General features: G+C 48.2%; 1 pseudogene; it reads left to right on the top strand.

Moving 5' to 3' along the window:
* Window positions 1-860: 860 nt before the first annotated feature.
* Window positions 861-13,408, top strand: LOC116133686 (annotated as a pseudogene).
* Window positions 13,409-14,058: the final 650 nt, after the last annotated feature.

The raw sequence follows: 14,058 nt of genomic DNA, 5'->3' as shown, positions 1-14,058 counted from the left end.
TTGATTGCTGAAATAATTATTTTATTGAATATACTTTTTCATAATATGAATCGAAGAAGAATATATTTTTGATTTAGTTTTTCATAATCTGTTATTTTATTGAAATATTTGATCAAAATTTGTATATGTTCATTTTTTTTTGTTCTGTCTTTGTGCTTAGTTGATTCAAACAGCGTGTAATTTTCTACATTGTGTTATTAAAAACATAATTGTGTTTTTGCCTTATAACTGTACCAAATTTATTCCCATAAAAGAAGTCTAAAATTTATGCTGGAGATTTTTATTCATTACATAGATATCTCTATGGGTCGAACTGATAAGTCATTCAAAGCTTGAAGTTGCCGTCAGAACATACTACACAATATCAAGAGGAAGGACTTTAGAAATATTTTTGGTTTTTTAGTGTTAATGCGATTTAGGATTGATCATTTTCTTTATGCTCTTGTTATGTAGTTTGATTAGGTTTATCTCATTAGAATTTTATCCTTATTATAAATAGTGGTTGGCCTTTAGATTTAGATTTGCTTTTGATTAATAGACTTAAAGAGTTTTTTCCTGGGGTGCAACTGCAATCAAACATTTTGTTTCTTTTTTTGGATTTTTAGTTGATACAACTATCTGTAAGTTCATTAATTTTTGGTTATGAAAGTGTTTTTTTTTCTTCTTTTTCTTTTTTTTTCCCTATTTGAGCTTTATGTTTGCTTATTATTGGAGAAGATTTTTCATCAGATAAGATTACTAAATTCTAATCTTCTTATTGGTCTTGCATATAGATAATAAAGGACCTCCAGCTGCATTATTATTATTATTGGGTAAACTCCAGCTGCATTATTCATAAAAAATCTTAATCTTCGCTCTCTAAACTTCCAGAGTCTTTCGTTGAGGACCTTCTTGATGATTGTGGGCCTTTTCTTCTTCCTATTTATGTCTCAAATGAGGATGCCCACCTAAGAATCCATAATCTTTATGAGGAGAAGACTATCAGTCTGTAGACGTAAAATCTACCTGTATGGAAGGGGGGTCTGATCCCGCAGGCTGAAGCCACTAGCGATCTGCTGCATCTGCCACGTAGAAAACACACGCGTGAAGCGAACGAGAACACCCGGGCGGTGTTTGCCATAGGCACTCCATGCTCAAGTCAGCAAGGCTGAAAGCTATATAGTGAGGGCTAGGGAGTAAAAGTTACCGGATGTCTAGTTGGGGACTGTGACTACGGCAGTGATGTGAAGCTCTCAAGTCGAAGCTTTCATGTGAAGGTGTAATGTCGTCTCCCCTGAGGCAGGGCTGGCCTCTCTGCTTATATAGTGACTTTCTGGTCTCCCAATCCTGGTAGAAGTAGGAGTCCTAGTATGACTCTGATGCAAACCCTAGAAGAACTAGGGCCGTGGTAAGCTGTCTTACCAGTGTCCGAATAGGAAGGTGATTCTGATTAGGAGAGTAACTTTGAGTAGGAAAGTGATCAGGAATAGGAAGGTATTTTGAGGGGGTCGTGGGCTCTGGATTCGTCCATGGACCTAAGAAATGGACTGGGATTAGGAGGCTCGTGCTCACGTGGTTTGGGCCGGCTATATCTTGTATCGCATGGGCCTAATCCGGTTTGGTCATATCGGGATTGGGCCTGGCTTCTTCTTCATTGTCGGGCCCGTTTTCCTATTTGGGCCAAGGACGATTTTTGGCCCTAACAGTTTGCCCCCCACTCTCTGAGTTAGGAGTTTCTTAAGTCAAAGAGTAGGAAGCGATCGATGGGCGCTCAGTCGTCCTTCCGGGATGACCGGTTGTTGGTGTAGCTGATCCTGCAGGTGATTTTTGTCCCGGGGTCGTTCGGTATCCATTGCCGATCCGGAGTATGCCATCATTGGAGTGCTGTGCCCGATCGGTATGAAGGGCCGAAGGAACGGACAATGAGACTTTGGGGGCTCATAAGCTTGTTCGGTACGTCCTGTGGACTGGAGAGGTGAGGTGCTTCTATTGCCGAGGCGTCCGCTCGGCGGGCTAGGTTGAATGAACATGAGAGTTAAATTGGATGCTTGCTCGGTCGAGGTGTTCGGGCGATCGAATAAAAGAAATATGCGAGCTTTAATAGTTGGTTATCGGTTCGTCCGCTCTGGAAGGACGAATGGGTCGTGCCCATACCTTTTTACCTCAAAAGAGGTCGGGTCGGGCCATTCCTAGGCTGTTCGGCCGGTTGGGATGCTTAGCTGGACTCGAGAATCGTGGGCTCATGTTAGGTCCTAATCTGGTGGTCGCGGGCCGACTTGGTCGGGGAGGTAGGGTGATTGGAATTGAACGTGTAGACTCCTAGGTGCCGTGGATGCTTGCCACGTGTTCGGTAGATATCAAATTCTGGTTTTCGAGGTGGGAAAACGAAAAGTTGCTAACTACCAGCCAATTGCGAGACGCCATGTGTCCTCATCTGGCAGATTTCCCTTTAAAAACGACTAGCAGGCCGTTCGTCTCCCATTTGCTTGTTTTTTCTCTGTTTTTCTGCAGAACAACAAATTTTTTTTTCTTTCTGCGTTTTCAGTTTCTTTTCAACGACGACAGTTTCTCACGGCAGACTTTGGCTCCTTTCACGGTAAATATTTCATTTTCATGATGTTTCTGCGTTTCTTTGTCTATTTTGGTAGATTTTGCTATGTTTTTGGAAGATAGATTGTAGTTCTTGAGCTTTCGAGTAGTTTCGACGGGTTTTGAGGAGTTCGGAATATAGATTTTTGGAATATGCATGAATTTTGGTATTTCCAGTGGGTTTCCGGCGTCTTGACTGGTTTTTTGGGCCTTTTCCGAACGTTTTGGATGGTATTTGGGAAAGTGAAGTCGAGTTAGACGTAAGTTTGTTCGGTCGGTCTGCCTGACCGAACAGGGTGCCGTCTTGGAGTTTTAGGGGGTTAGGTCATCCAGTCCGTCCAACCGAGTGGGGAAAGGTGAGCGGAGTGGAGTGTAGAGTCGGTCGACCATCCAGACCGAGCGGGTGATCGGGTTGCCTGATCGGTGAGAAGGGGCGAGTAATATTAAGTTGACCTTAGGGACCAGTCGGTCGCCCAGGGCGAGCGAGTGGATACTTTGATCAGGGATTGGCAGGGTCGTTGCCCAGGGCGAGCGAGGGAATACCTTGATCAGGAGTTGGCTGGGTCGGTCACCCAGGGCGAGCCAAGGAGGGTTAGAATCTAGAGCCGGGTCGGTCGACCAGAAGGGTTGACCAAGGTTTAGGTTAAACTTCTCCAGGTAGGTAGACCGATACTGAGGGGCGAGTGGCAACTCTTTCTGATCTTGATAGGTCGGTGTCTCGGGTCGGGTGGTTAACACTTGGCATTTTTTGCAGCAAGGAGCGAGGCTCGGATCGGTCTGTTGGGTTGGGCGATCGAGCCAACATGTTGGATTCTGAATCGGCTAGTTCGAGCGGGATTGTGGCAGACTCAAGGGATGAGTATGAGCGTGCCCCGACTATAGTGATGATGCCCGAGGGGGGCGTTCCTGTGGGCGTGCCGAGTGGAGTTAGTATAGCCGCTCCAGGGTCGAGTGAGGCTGGGCCGAGTGGCTCGGGCAGGCATGGGAGGAGTAGGGAAGACTCCGAAGGAGTTGATAGTCAATCTTCTTTCGGAAGTGGCTCTAAGGAAGAGCCGAGCCAACAGGGCAGCGGGATTTTGACTAGAGATTATCTGCCCGTGCTGAAAGATAGTGATGTGTGACGCATCCGGACCTTGTATCACATTCCAAGTTCTGTTGATATCTGGATGCCGCGGTCGTACGAGCGGGTTGATTGGGAGGCAAAGGACTGGATCAGTGTTTACGAGAAGTGGTTTCATAACGGGTTGAGGTTGCCTGTGCCTCGCCTCGTCTGGGAGGTGCTAAACCACTTCATGATTGGCTCGTCGTAGCTTATGCCGAATGTTTGGAGACTACTAATGGCTTTGGAAGACCTTTGTGTTCGAAACCAAGTGAGGTTTGGGTTGCACGAGCTGCTGTACTCCTACTTCTTGAAGGAGAACGATAAAGAGAAGGGTCGTTACTTGTTGAACTTGGGGCATGATCGGTCTCACTTGGTGACCGACTTACGGTCCAGTGATAAGAACTGGAAAGACCGATATTTCTACCTGAGGTGTCAAGCTGTATTTGGAGAGAGAGGACAGGGCGAGATCCCGATCGGCTGGCGAGCTATTGGTGAGAGCTTAGTTGTTTCTTTCGTACTTTTGATTACTAAATCTTGATTGTGTTTTTTGTTTGCAGAGCTTGAGTTCAATAGGGCTGGACAGAGCGGAGACGGCTTGGACGTAGCGACCCAGAGGGTGTTAGCCATCCCATTAGAGCAGAGGGATTGGTGAGTAGTGCCAGTAGAGTCCAACCTGAGGACCATCATTCTTTGGGCCGGAGTAGAGGCGATACAGAGAGGTACTCCCTTCCCTTCGCTGAAGCAGACTTGGGATGTGCTTCTGAGTTGATACTGCAACCATATCATTTTTGGTGAGTCCAAGCTGAACCCACTAACCGTTGGAGAGTTTGCACTTGCAGAGTCACTGATGAAGAAGTTGACTGTCCCGACCGCGAGCGAATCTATCGCCCGACGCCGCGAGAAGAGGAGGAGGGAGTCTTTAGCCAGGGAAGACAGAGGAGCAGATGATGTGCTAGCAATGCCACCGAGTCAGCGGCTTCCGAGTCAGCGGCCTTCAGTTGGAGCCGAGTCGTCCTAAACCACGGTTGTGGATGAAGAGGCCGGAATGATTACCATCACGATTTCGGCTAATGCGTTGACTTACTCTGATGCCACTACCATGAGTAAGTCACTACCATGAGTAAGTTGGCCGACTCATTTTTGTTCCCGGCGGACGAGGCGCGACTTAACCAGATAGGTGCAGTTGCTGCGGCTAATTGGGGGGTAGCTTGCGCCGTTCAGGTATTACAGTAGAGTTTGGTGATTTCTGTTTCTGAGCTTTGTTTTGATTGCAACGTTTTGTTGTGCAGGTACTTACTAGCAGTCTTCACATGAGAAAGTCTGTTGTGGCACAGGAGAAACGTATACAGGATGTGTCTAAGGCCAACACAAGCCTGCGCCAAAAGGAGATGGCGGCCCGGAAGGCCGAGCAAGAGTTTCAGCATCGTCTGAGGGATATAGAGCATGAGATCGAGAGACTGAGGCATGAGTTGGCCGAGAGAACCGCAGAGGTCGAGTCTCTTAGGGAGCAGTACATCTCCATTACTGATGATGCTATCATTAAGGCCCGAGGTGAGCTCATGCTGGAGTTCAAAGAAGGACGGACCTCTCATTGGGATCCGGATGAAGACATCTTGCTCATGCAAGAGTTACTGGACGAAGGAGGTAGTCATCTGGGGGGCAAGACGACGAGCAGATGCCTGACCTTAGCCAGCCGAGGCTATCGGGTGTTGATGATGCGGGCGACTAGAGTGCTGGGCCGAGTGCTGGCAGTGCGAATATGGTGACTGATTCGGCAATGGGGGATGAAGTTCGTGCGCAGGATACCTAGCTTTTATCTTTATTTATGTGTTTTGGGGCCTACGATGCCCTTTTGTCTGGCGTGTGTGCCATTTTTTTTGTATTCTGAACTGGGCCGTTTGATGTTATATATGTAACATTTGACCATTTTTGACTTCTGATGCTGTCTCTTTGGATGAATGAACTGTTGTTTCTTTACTTGTAGGTGCACTACGTCGTGTATGTTACTTTAGAGTGGCCCAGTGGTGAGGGCATGTAGGCCTTCTGTTGGGCTGGGTCAATACTTTGCTTGTCACTGGTGTGAAGACCATTCATTCGGTCTGGTCAACCGAGTGTACATTCCCGTGGATGAACGAAGTCAAACTGGAGTTGATTTCTTGGGTCGGATCAGGCTGACTGGGTGGTGTGAATCATAAGTCGTGCTAAATTTCATAGATCGAGTGGCGTCAATACGAAGGTGGAACTCGCGAATCGGGAAGGGTCAATCCGGGGATGTCATTGTAAATCAATCAGGGTCGATTCGAAGGTGTACGCACATTTATCGAGCATGGTCGATTTGAAGGTGTCAGTACGTTTATAGGGTAGGGCCGATTTGAAGGTGTCAGTACATTTATCGGGCAGGGTCGATTCGAAGGTGTACGTATGTTTATCAAGCAGGCCGATTTGAAGGTGTCCGTACGTTTATCGGGCAGACCGATTTAAAGGTGTCCGTACGTTTATCGGGCAGGTCGATTTAAAGGTGTCCGTACGTTTATCGGGCAGGCTGATTTGAAAGTGTCTGTATGTTTATCGGGCAGGCCGATTTGAAGGTGTCCGTACGTTTATTGGGCATGCCGATTTAAAGGTGTCTGTACGTTTATCGGGCAGGCCGATTTGAAGGTGTCCGTAATTCATCGACTGGGGTCGGTTTGGAGACGAAAACTTTTGAATAGTACTTTATTAAATATTTGGCCATGAAGCCGACTGTCTAAGAGGAGGTGGACAGGCCCACTCATCCCTTTAAAAGAAAAACAAACTTCACCTAGTGGTAGTAGCGTTTGAGGTGAATGGCATTCCAACTGTTGTTGATGTCTTTGCCCTCGGGGGTCTGGAGTTTGTAGGCACCCTTCCCTACTGCTTTGATTATCTTATAGGGACCTTCCCAGGTGGGACCGAGTTTTCCAGAGTTGATCTCCTTGGTGTTTTGGAAGACCTTGCAGAGGACCCAGTCGCCTATCTTGAAAGTACAGATCCTCACGTTGCGGTTATAATGTCGGGCGGCCTGTTGCTGGTAAACTGCGTTGCGGATGCTCGCCCGTTCCCGTAGCTCGTCCATAATGTCTAGGTTCTGGCAAAGGTTGTGACTGTTTGATTCCTCGTTCGCCCATTGGAGCCTGGTGGACGGAACTGATGCTTCAACTGGAATGACTGCTTCGGAACCGTATGTCAAGGAGAACGGGGTTTCACCAATTGATGATCGAGCTGTGGTTCGGTATGACCAGAGGACTCTGGGTAGCTCGTCTGCCCATGCGCCCTTAGCTTTCTGTAATTGTTTCTTCAATGTCTGTATGATGGTCTTGTTTGATGACTCGGCTAGACTGGGGGTTGCAGGGTGTTGAGAAGCTCAACTTTATTCCCCACATGTCACAAAAATCCCTGAAGCCTGAACTAATGAACTGGGATCCATTATCGGTGACAATCTCCTTTGGTATTCCAAACCTGCAGATTACATTCTTCCAGATGAAGGCTTTTACCTCTTGGTCTCTGACTTGTGCGAAGGCTTCGCCTTCGATCCACTTGGTGAAGTAGTCTGTCATAGCCAACATGAAGACTCGTTGCCCCGGTGCAGTAGGTAGCTTTCCCACGATGTCCATTCCCCACTTCATGAATAGCCAAGGTGTGAGAATGGAATGGAGTCGTTCCGGTGGGAGGTGTGAGACATGGGCAAACCTTTGACAACTGTCGCACTTCTTCGCGTAAGTGGTCGAATCGGTGCGTATGGTTGGCCAGTAGTATCCCGCGGTGATCACCCGGTGTGCAAGACTACGCCCCCCCGCATGGTTGCCGCATTCGCCTTCATGGAGTTCGGCTAGAACACTTTGGGCTTCTTCTGGGCTAATGCATTTGAGATAAGGGCCCGAGAATGACTTTCTAAGGAGTTAGCCCTCATGTATGGTGAATCTGGCGGCTCTTGCTTTCAGTCGGCGTGCTTCGTTCTTGTCAACCGGGAGCTCATCGTCTTCCAGGTATCTTATTATCAGGGTCATCTAGTAGTCGGCTTGTTCAATGCCCATGGCTTCTATGGGAGACTTGTTCGGTGGTGGTTCCTTCCAGTTGGCTAGCCACTGCATGAATAAGAGGGGAATAGATGACTGGGAAGAACATGGGAGTGCCGAGCCAAGGTTGGCGAGGGCGTTGGCATGGTAGTTCTCAGCTCTACGGATCTATACGATTGAGAACTCTTCGAATTTGGCCTGCAGTTCTTTGACCATGCTCAAATAGGATTTCATCTTTGAATCGCATGCTTGATACGTGCCTTGTAGTTGATTGACTACGAGTTGGGAGTCGGACTTCACTTCTAGTCTCTTGGCTCCAATTTCTCTGGCCAAGGAAAGTCCAGCTAGGAGGGCTTCATATTCGGCCTCGTTATTCGTGTACTTGAACCCACACCGGATTGCTCGCTGGATGATGTCTCCCTCTGGTGCGATCAGTACTATTCCAAGTCCGCTTCCATTGACATTACTCGATCCGTCTACTAGAAGAGTCCACTTTGAGGGTGGTGCGCCGTTCATGCATAGTAATTCTCTTTCAGCCTTGGTGGTGGCGCTTGGTGTGAAGTCGGCAATGAAGTCTGCCAGTGCCTAGGACTTGACGGCGGTACGGGATTGGTAGGCTATATCGAACTCACTAAGCTCTACTGTCCATTGCATGAGTCGGCCTGATAGTTCTAGTTTGTGCAGTATCTTCTTGAGTGGGAAGGAGGTGATTACAACAATGGAGTGGCACTGAAAGTATGGCCTGAGCTTCCTGGTTGCATGGACGAGGACGAGGACGAGGGCGAGGGCCAGTTTCTCCAGTTGACTGTACCGAGTTTTTGCGTCGAGGAGCAACTTGCTCACATAGTAGACCGGTAATTGCTTTGATTCTTCTTCTCGAACTAGCACTGCCGAGATGGCTGTCTCTGAGACCGCTAGGTAAGAGTAGAGCTTCTCCCCGTCCCCAGGTTTGGAAAGAAGTGGGGGTGTGGTCAAATACCTCTTCAGCTATTGTAAGGCTTCTTCGCAGGAAAGGTTCCAGTTGAACTTCTTGGACTTCTTGAGGGCATGGAAGAATAGGTGGCATTTATCAGCTGATCTGGAGATGAAGCGGCTCAGGGCGGCCACTCGTCCTGCAAGGCGTTGGACATCTCTGATGCAAGTCGGGGATGGTATGTTGAGGACCGCTCTGATCTGGTCAGGGTTTGCTTCTATCCCTCGCTGAGTAACCATATAGCCCAAGAATTTACCTGATGAGACGCCGAATGAGCACTTGTCTGAGTTCAACTTCATGTTGTACTTCCGGAGGACGTACACCTACATGGTCTTTCTTAAGTGGTCAGAGAACATTTTGTTGACCAGACGTTGGTAGGTGGCCCCGACGTTCTTCAGTCCAAACGGCATTACTTTGTAACAGTAGGTTCCCCTCTCTGTGATGAAGGCTGTCTTCTCTTGGTCGTCTAGATGCATCAGAATCTGGTTATATCCCGAGAAGGCGTCCATGAAAATGAGGAGTTTGTGCCATGCGGTCGCATCTACCATCATGTCGATATGTGGGAGTGGGAAAAAATCCTTGGGGCAGGCTTTGTTCAAGTCAGTGAGGTCGATGCAGACTCTCCACTTCCCGTTCTTTTTCTTTACGACCATGACTTTTGCTAGCCATTCGGGGTAGTGGACCTCTCTGATCATGTCGTTGCTTAGGAGCTTTTCAATCTCTTCATTGATGATCCGGTTTCGCTCAGGTGCGAATTTCCTCCTCCTCTGCTTGACTGGTGGGTGATCCGGATCTGCCTTGAGTTGGTGGACCATTGCGTCTAGATTGATTCCGGTCATGTCGGTGTGGGACTAGGCGAAGCAGTCTTCATTTTGTTTGAGAAATTCTATCAGCTTCTCTCTTGTCTCGGGTTCGAGGCGGGAGCCTATATGTGTCTTTCTCTCTGGGTCCAGATGTATCTGCACTTCATCCAACTCCTCAATAGTCGGTTGGTCAGGCTCGGTTTGAGGGGTTGGATGAGACTGTAATTGTTATGAAGAGTTTCCTTTGCCTTTGAAGGCGTTCTTGTAACAGTCCCTAGAAGCTTTGGGGTCGCCCTTGATCTCCCGTACTCCCCACTTGGTTGGAAACCTGATCGTCTGGTGGAAGGTAGATGTGACTGCCCGTATGTCATGGATCTAGGGGCGGCCCAAAATGACGTTGTAGGGAGATGGACAGTCGATCACCAGGAAGATGGTCTGTTTGTTTATTCCACCGGCGTAAATGGGAAGGATGATCTCTCTGACAAAGTATTTCTGCTCTGAGCTGAACCCAACCAGCAGTGTCGGTCATATGTTGATGTTTGCTTCTTCTAGTCCTATTGCCTTGACTGCTTCGAGGAACAAGATGTTTGCTGATGAACCTCCATCTACGAACACCCTTTTCACTAGGATGTTGGCAATCTGCAGGGAGACGACTAAAGCGTCATGATGAGGAGCGGCCAGGTTGATCGGTTCATCATCTTCAAACTGAATTACTTGATGAGAGTGTGATCGCGAGACCGAATGGATGGACTGTACTTCATGGTGGTGGCTGGCTCTAGCATATAGCTTGGCTGATGAGTAACTTACTCCACTGATCTCTCATCCTCCAGAAATAAGCGAACAGAAACCTTTCGGTGTGGGTTCTCGCGGAAGGGGTGACGGTTCTTTGGAGCTTTTCTGGCTAGTTGTGTTCTTTCCCTTGTCAGTAAGCAGATCATGGAGATGTTCCCTTTTCAGAAGTGCGGCAACCTCGAGCCGCAAGCCAGGCAATACAGTCTCCGGTGTTGTGCCTATGGTCGCTGTGGAACTCGCACCACTTGGTTATGTTTCTCCTTGCCTCGGGATTGAGCTTGCCATGCCACCTGACGGTGGATCCCAGTCCTTTCATTATTGCTACGACCTGGGTTGGCTCGACATTGAGGTTGTACTCTGGTATCTTGTGTTGGTTCGATCCAAACTGCCTGTTATCATTTCTCGCGTGTTAGCGATCATAAGGTTTCCTGACTCTGCCCATATTGCGTGCTGGAGGTTGGTAGCGGTGCTCTACCGGTCTAGACTTTGGCTTCTTGTCGCTCCGCCTTGATTCGTATCTAGAATGGGCAGCTCGGTTCATCTCATCTTCCTCCTATCTTATCTGGATAACCGCCCGAGCCAGAGCATCTTCCATTGTGGTGCAACCCAGCTTCGTAAGTTCTTTGTACAGTTCTCCGTCTGGGAGGAGGCCCTTCCTGAAAGCGTCTACAGCAGTCTCAGGGTTACATGAGGGGATAGAGATCTTTTCTCTATTGAATTTGCTGACATATTCTCTCAATGGCTCTCCCCTTCTCTGGTATATTCGGTATAGGTCGGCCGATAGTTTCTCTAGTTTCTTGCTGCTGGCAAATTGCTCCACGAAGGTGTCAGTAAGCTGGACGAATGAGTCGATGGATCTGTTCGGGAGGTTCGTGTACCATTAGAGTGCTAGTCCAGATAGACTAGAACCGAAACTCTTGCACATGCAGGCTTCCCTAAGCGGTCGAGGTATTGAGACTGTAAACATCCGCTGCTTGTACGAGGCTATGTGGTCATCCGGGTCGGTGGTACCATCGTACGGTTTCATGTTGGGGATGGTGAATTTCTGGGGCATGTCGGCCAGGGCGATCTCATCCACAAAGGGTGAATCAGCGTAACTGTGGGGTCTGCTCTTCTTGGTTGGGACCGGCATACCTGGAATGCGTCTCATCACTGCCTCGACGTCGGCCAGTCTTTTGGCCAGTACTTGTTCCATAGGGGAGGGGGATACTACTGGGTCATTCTGTCTTACTAGGTTTGCTGCTGCATTCGTTCTCAGCACATCCCGTTGGGTCATCCCTCAGGGGGTAGTCTGATAGATCTTTCTGTCGTGCATTCCTTGGTAGCATGGATCTTCGTTCATCCCTTTTGGTTGGATGACTCCCATTGTCACTGTTCTGTTGTTTTGCCCTACATGAATGGTCAATAGGGTCGACTGGTAGTCGCTCGGTCGGTCAGGGTGGATGAGCTCGAGTGCTGGAGTTGGTTTGGTTTGGCCATTCAACCCGCAAAGGTGAGCCGAGCCGAGTGGGGTTTGTGTTTGGGTTGTGGACTGGAGGTGGAGCGGGATGGGGAGAGTGGGCTGGTCATGTGGATGTGGGCTTTCCGTTATTGGATTATCTTGGTTACGAGGCTGGGATGAGTCGGCTGGATGGTGTTCTGCTGGCATATCTTTGTCTCCATTAGTCAAAACGGAGTCGTCCAGTGCCAGCGCGCTTAACGGAAGCGACTCTTTACCGAAGATCGAGGGCTGATGCTCTGGTGTAGAGAGTGCTTGCATGGATGGGATAGGGGCGCGGAACCGATTGGGAGGTACTTGGTTGGGCAAGAACTCGAGATCATAGAATTGACCTACCTTCTCTTTTAGAGACTGGTTTTCAGCCCTAATGGACGTGTTTTCGGTTCCGGATTGTATTGTTCTCGGCTTCCAGTGCAGCCACCTTGTCTGAATTTTGTTGCATGAGAGAGGTCAAGACTTCCATTCTGGCCTCGAGGCCGAGGTTAACGTTGTCGGGATTGTCAGCCATGGAATGTTCCTCCACGTAGCAAGGTTCGTCGAGCCGAATGATCGCTAGAGGCACCACGGTGGGTGCCAAACTGTAGACGTAAAAATCTACCTGTACGGAAGGGGGGTCTGATCCCGCGAGGTTGAGGCCACTAGCGATCTGTTGCACCTGCACACATAGGAAACACACGCGTGAAGCGAACGGGAAACACCGGGGCGGTGTTTGCCGTAGGCACTCTGATGCTCAAGTCAGCAAGGCTGAAAGGCTAATATAGTGAGGGCTAGGGAGTAAAAGGTTACCGGATGTCTAGTCGGGGACTGTGACTACGGCAGTGATGTGAAGCTCTCAAGTCGAAGCTTTCAGTGTGAAGGTGTAATGTCGTCTCCCCTGAGAGGGCTGGCCTCTCTGCTTATATAGTGACTTTCTGGTCTCCCAATCCTGGTAGAAGTAAGAGTCCTAGTATGACTCTGATGCAAACCCTAGAAGAACTAGGGTCGTGGTAAGCTGTCTTACCAGTGTCCGAATAGGAAGGTGATTCTGATTAGGAGAGTAACTTCGAGTAGGAAAGTGATCAGGATTAGGAAGGTATTTTGAGGGGGCCGTGGGCTCTAGATTCGCCCATGGACCTAAGAAATGGACTGGGATTAGGAGGCTCGTGCCCACGTGGTTTGGGCCGGCTATATCTTATACCGCATGGGCCTAATCCGATTTGGTCATATCGGGATTGGGCCTGGCTTCTTCTTCAGTGTTGGGCCCGTTTTCCTATTTGGGCCAAGGACAATTTTTGGCCCTAATAGTAGCAGAAGGATCAGGAGATGAAGCAGAACCTTTCAACTCCTCCTCCTTTCCCTGACCTTGAACTAAAGATTAAAGAATCTATTGAATCCCTTGGGGTACTGTTTTCCCTAAGTTGAACTGGAGTGCATCAAAAGACTCTGCTTGGATTAGCACATCTGTGACCTTTCGGGGCACTCATTTAGTGAGATCGCACTCTTGATAAGGTCATCGGATTCGTTGATCCATGATTTGCATATAATTATTGTATTGATAAAACCTTGTAAAGACCTCCAAGTTTCTACCTCGCTCTTCGCAAGTGGTATCCATCTTTACAATCGGAGATGGAATTTCGTTGCTTTGTATTGTTGGCGTGAGTGGTATATTAAAGGAATTAGAGTAGTTATAGAAAGTTGGATGGAAAGAAATTATCTCCTTCATACGGTTAGCGTAATTATAGGAGAAAAATCTGTTTAGAAAATATATCCTGATATGTACTTATAAAATAGAATTGTAATAGGAATAAAAAATGATTTGATTGAGAACTTTTTGACATGGTATCAGAGCCAAACCCTGGTACCCACCTACCCTAAACTTCCCATCCTTCACCTTGCCCACCATGTCGTCTAACTCTGATACAGAACCCCCGATTGGTGTGTCTCATTCCAATTCTCTCTTCTCTGACTTCACGGCTAAGATGACCGAAGCTCTCACCAAAGTCCAAACCCCGACCATGACCACCGAACCCTTCGCTACTCCGATCGGCATCAAGTTGAATGAAACCAACTATGCTCTCTGGTCCCCAGTTGTCGAGATGTATATCTCTGGCAAAAACAAGTTGGGATATATCAATGGTGATATTCCACAACCATTTTCGACAGATCCAACATTTCGCAAATGGCGTACGGACAATGCCATTATCAAAGGTTGGTTGATAAACTCCATGGATCCCTCTTTGATAGGGAATTTCATTCGGTTTCCTACGGCTAAGTTGGTGTGGGATTCCATTGCTACCACTTACTTTGAT

Source organism: Pistacia vera, unplaced genomic scaffold (assembly GCF_008641045.1).
Source record: "Pistacia vera cultivar Batoury unplaced genomic scaffold, PisVer_v2 Contig272, whole genome shotgun sequence".
NCBI lineage: Eukaryota > Viridiplantae > Streptophyta > Magnoliopsida > Sapindales > Anacardiaceae > Pistacia > Pistacia vera.
Note: the sequence above shows the minus strand (reverse complement) of the source record. Positions and strands in the feature narration are given on the sequence as shown.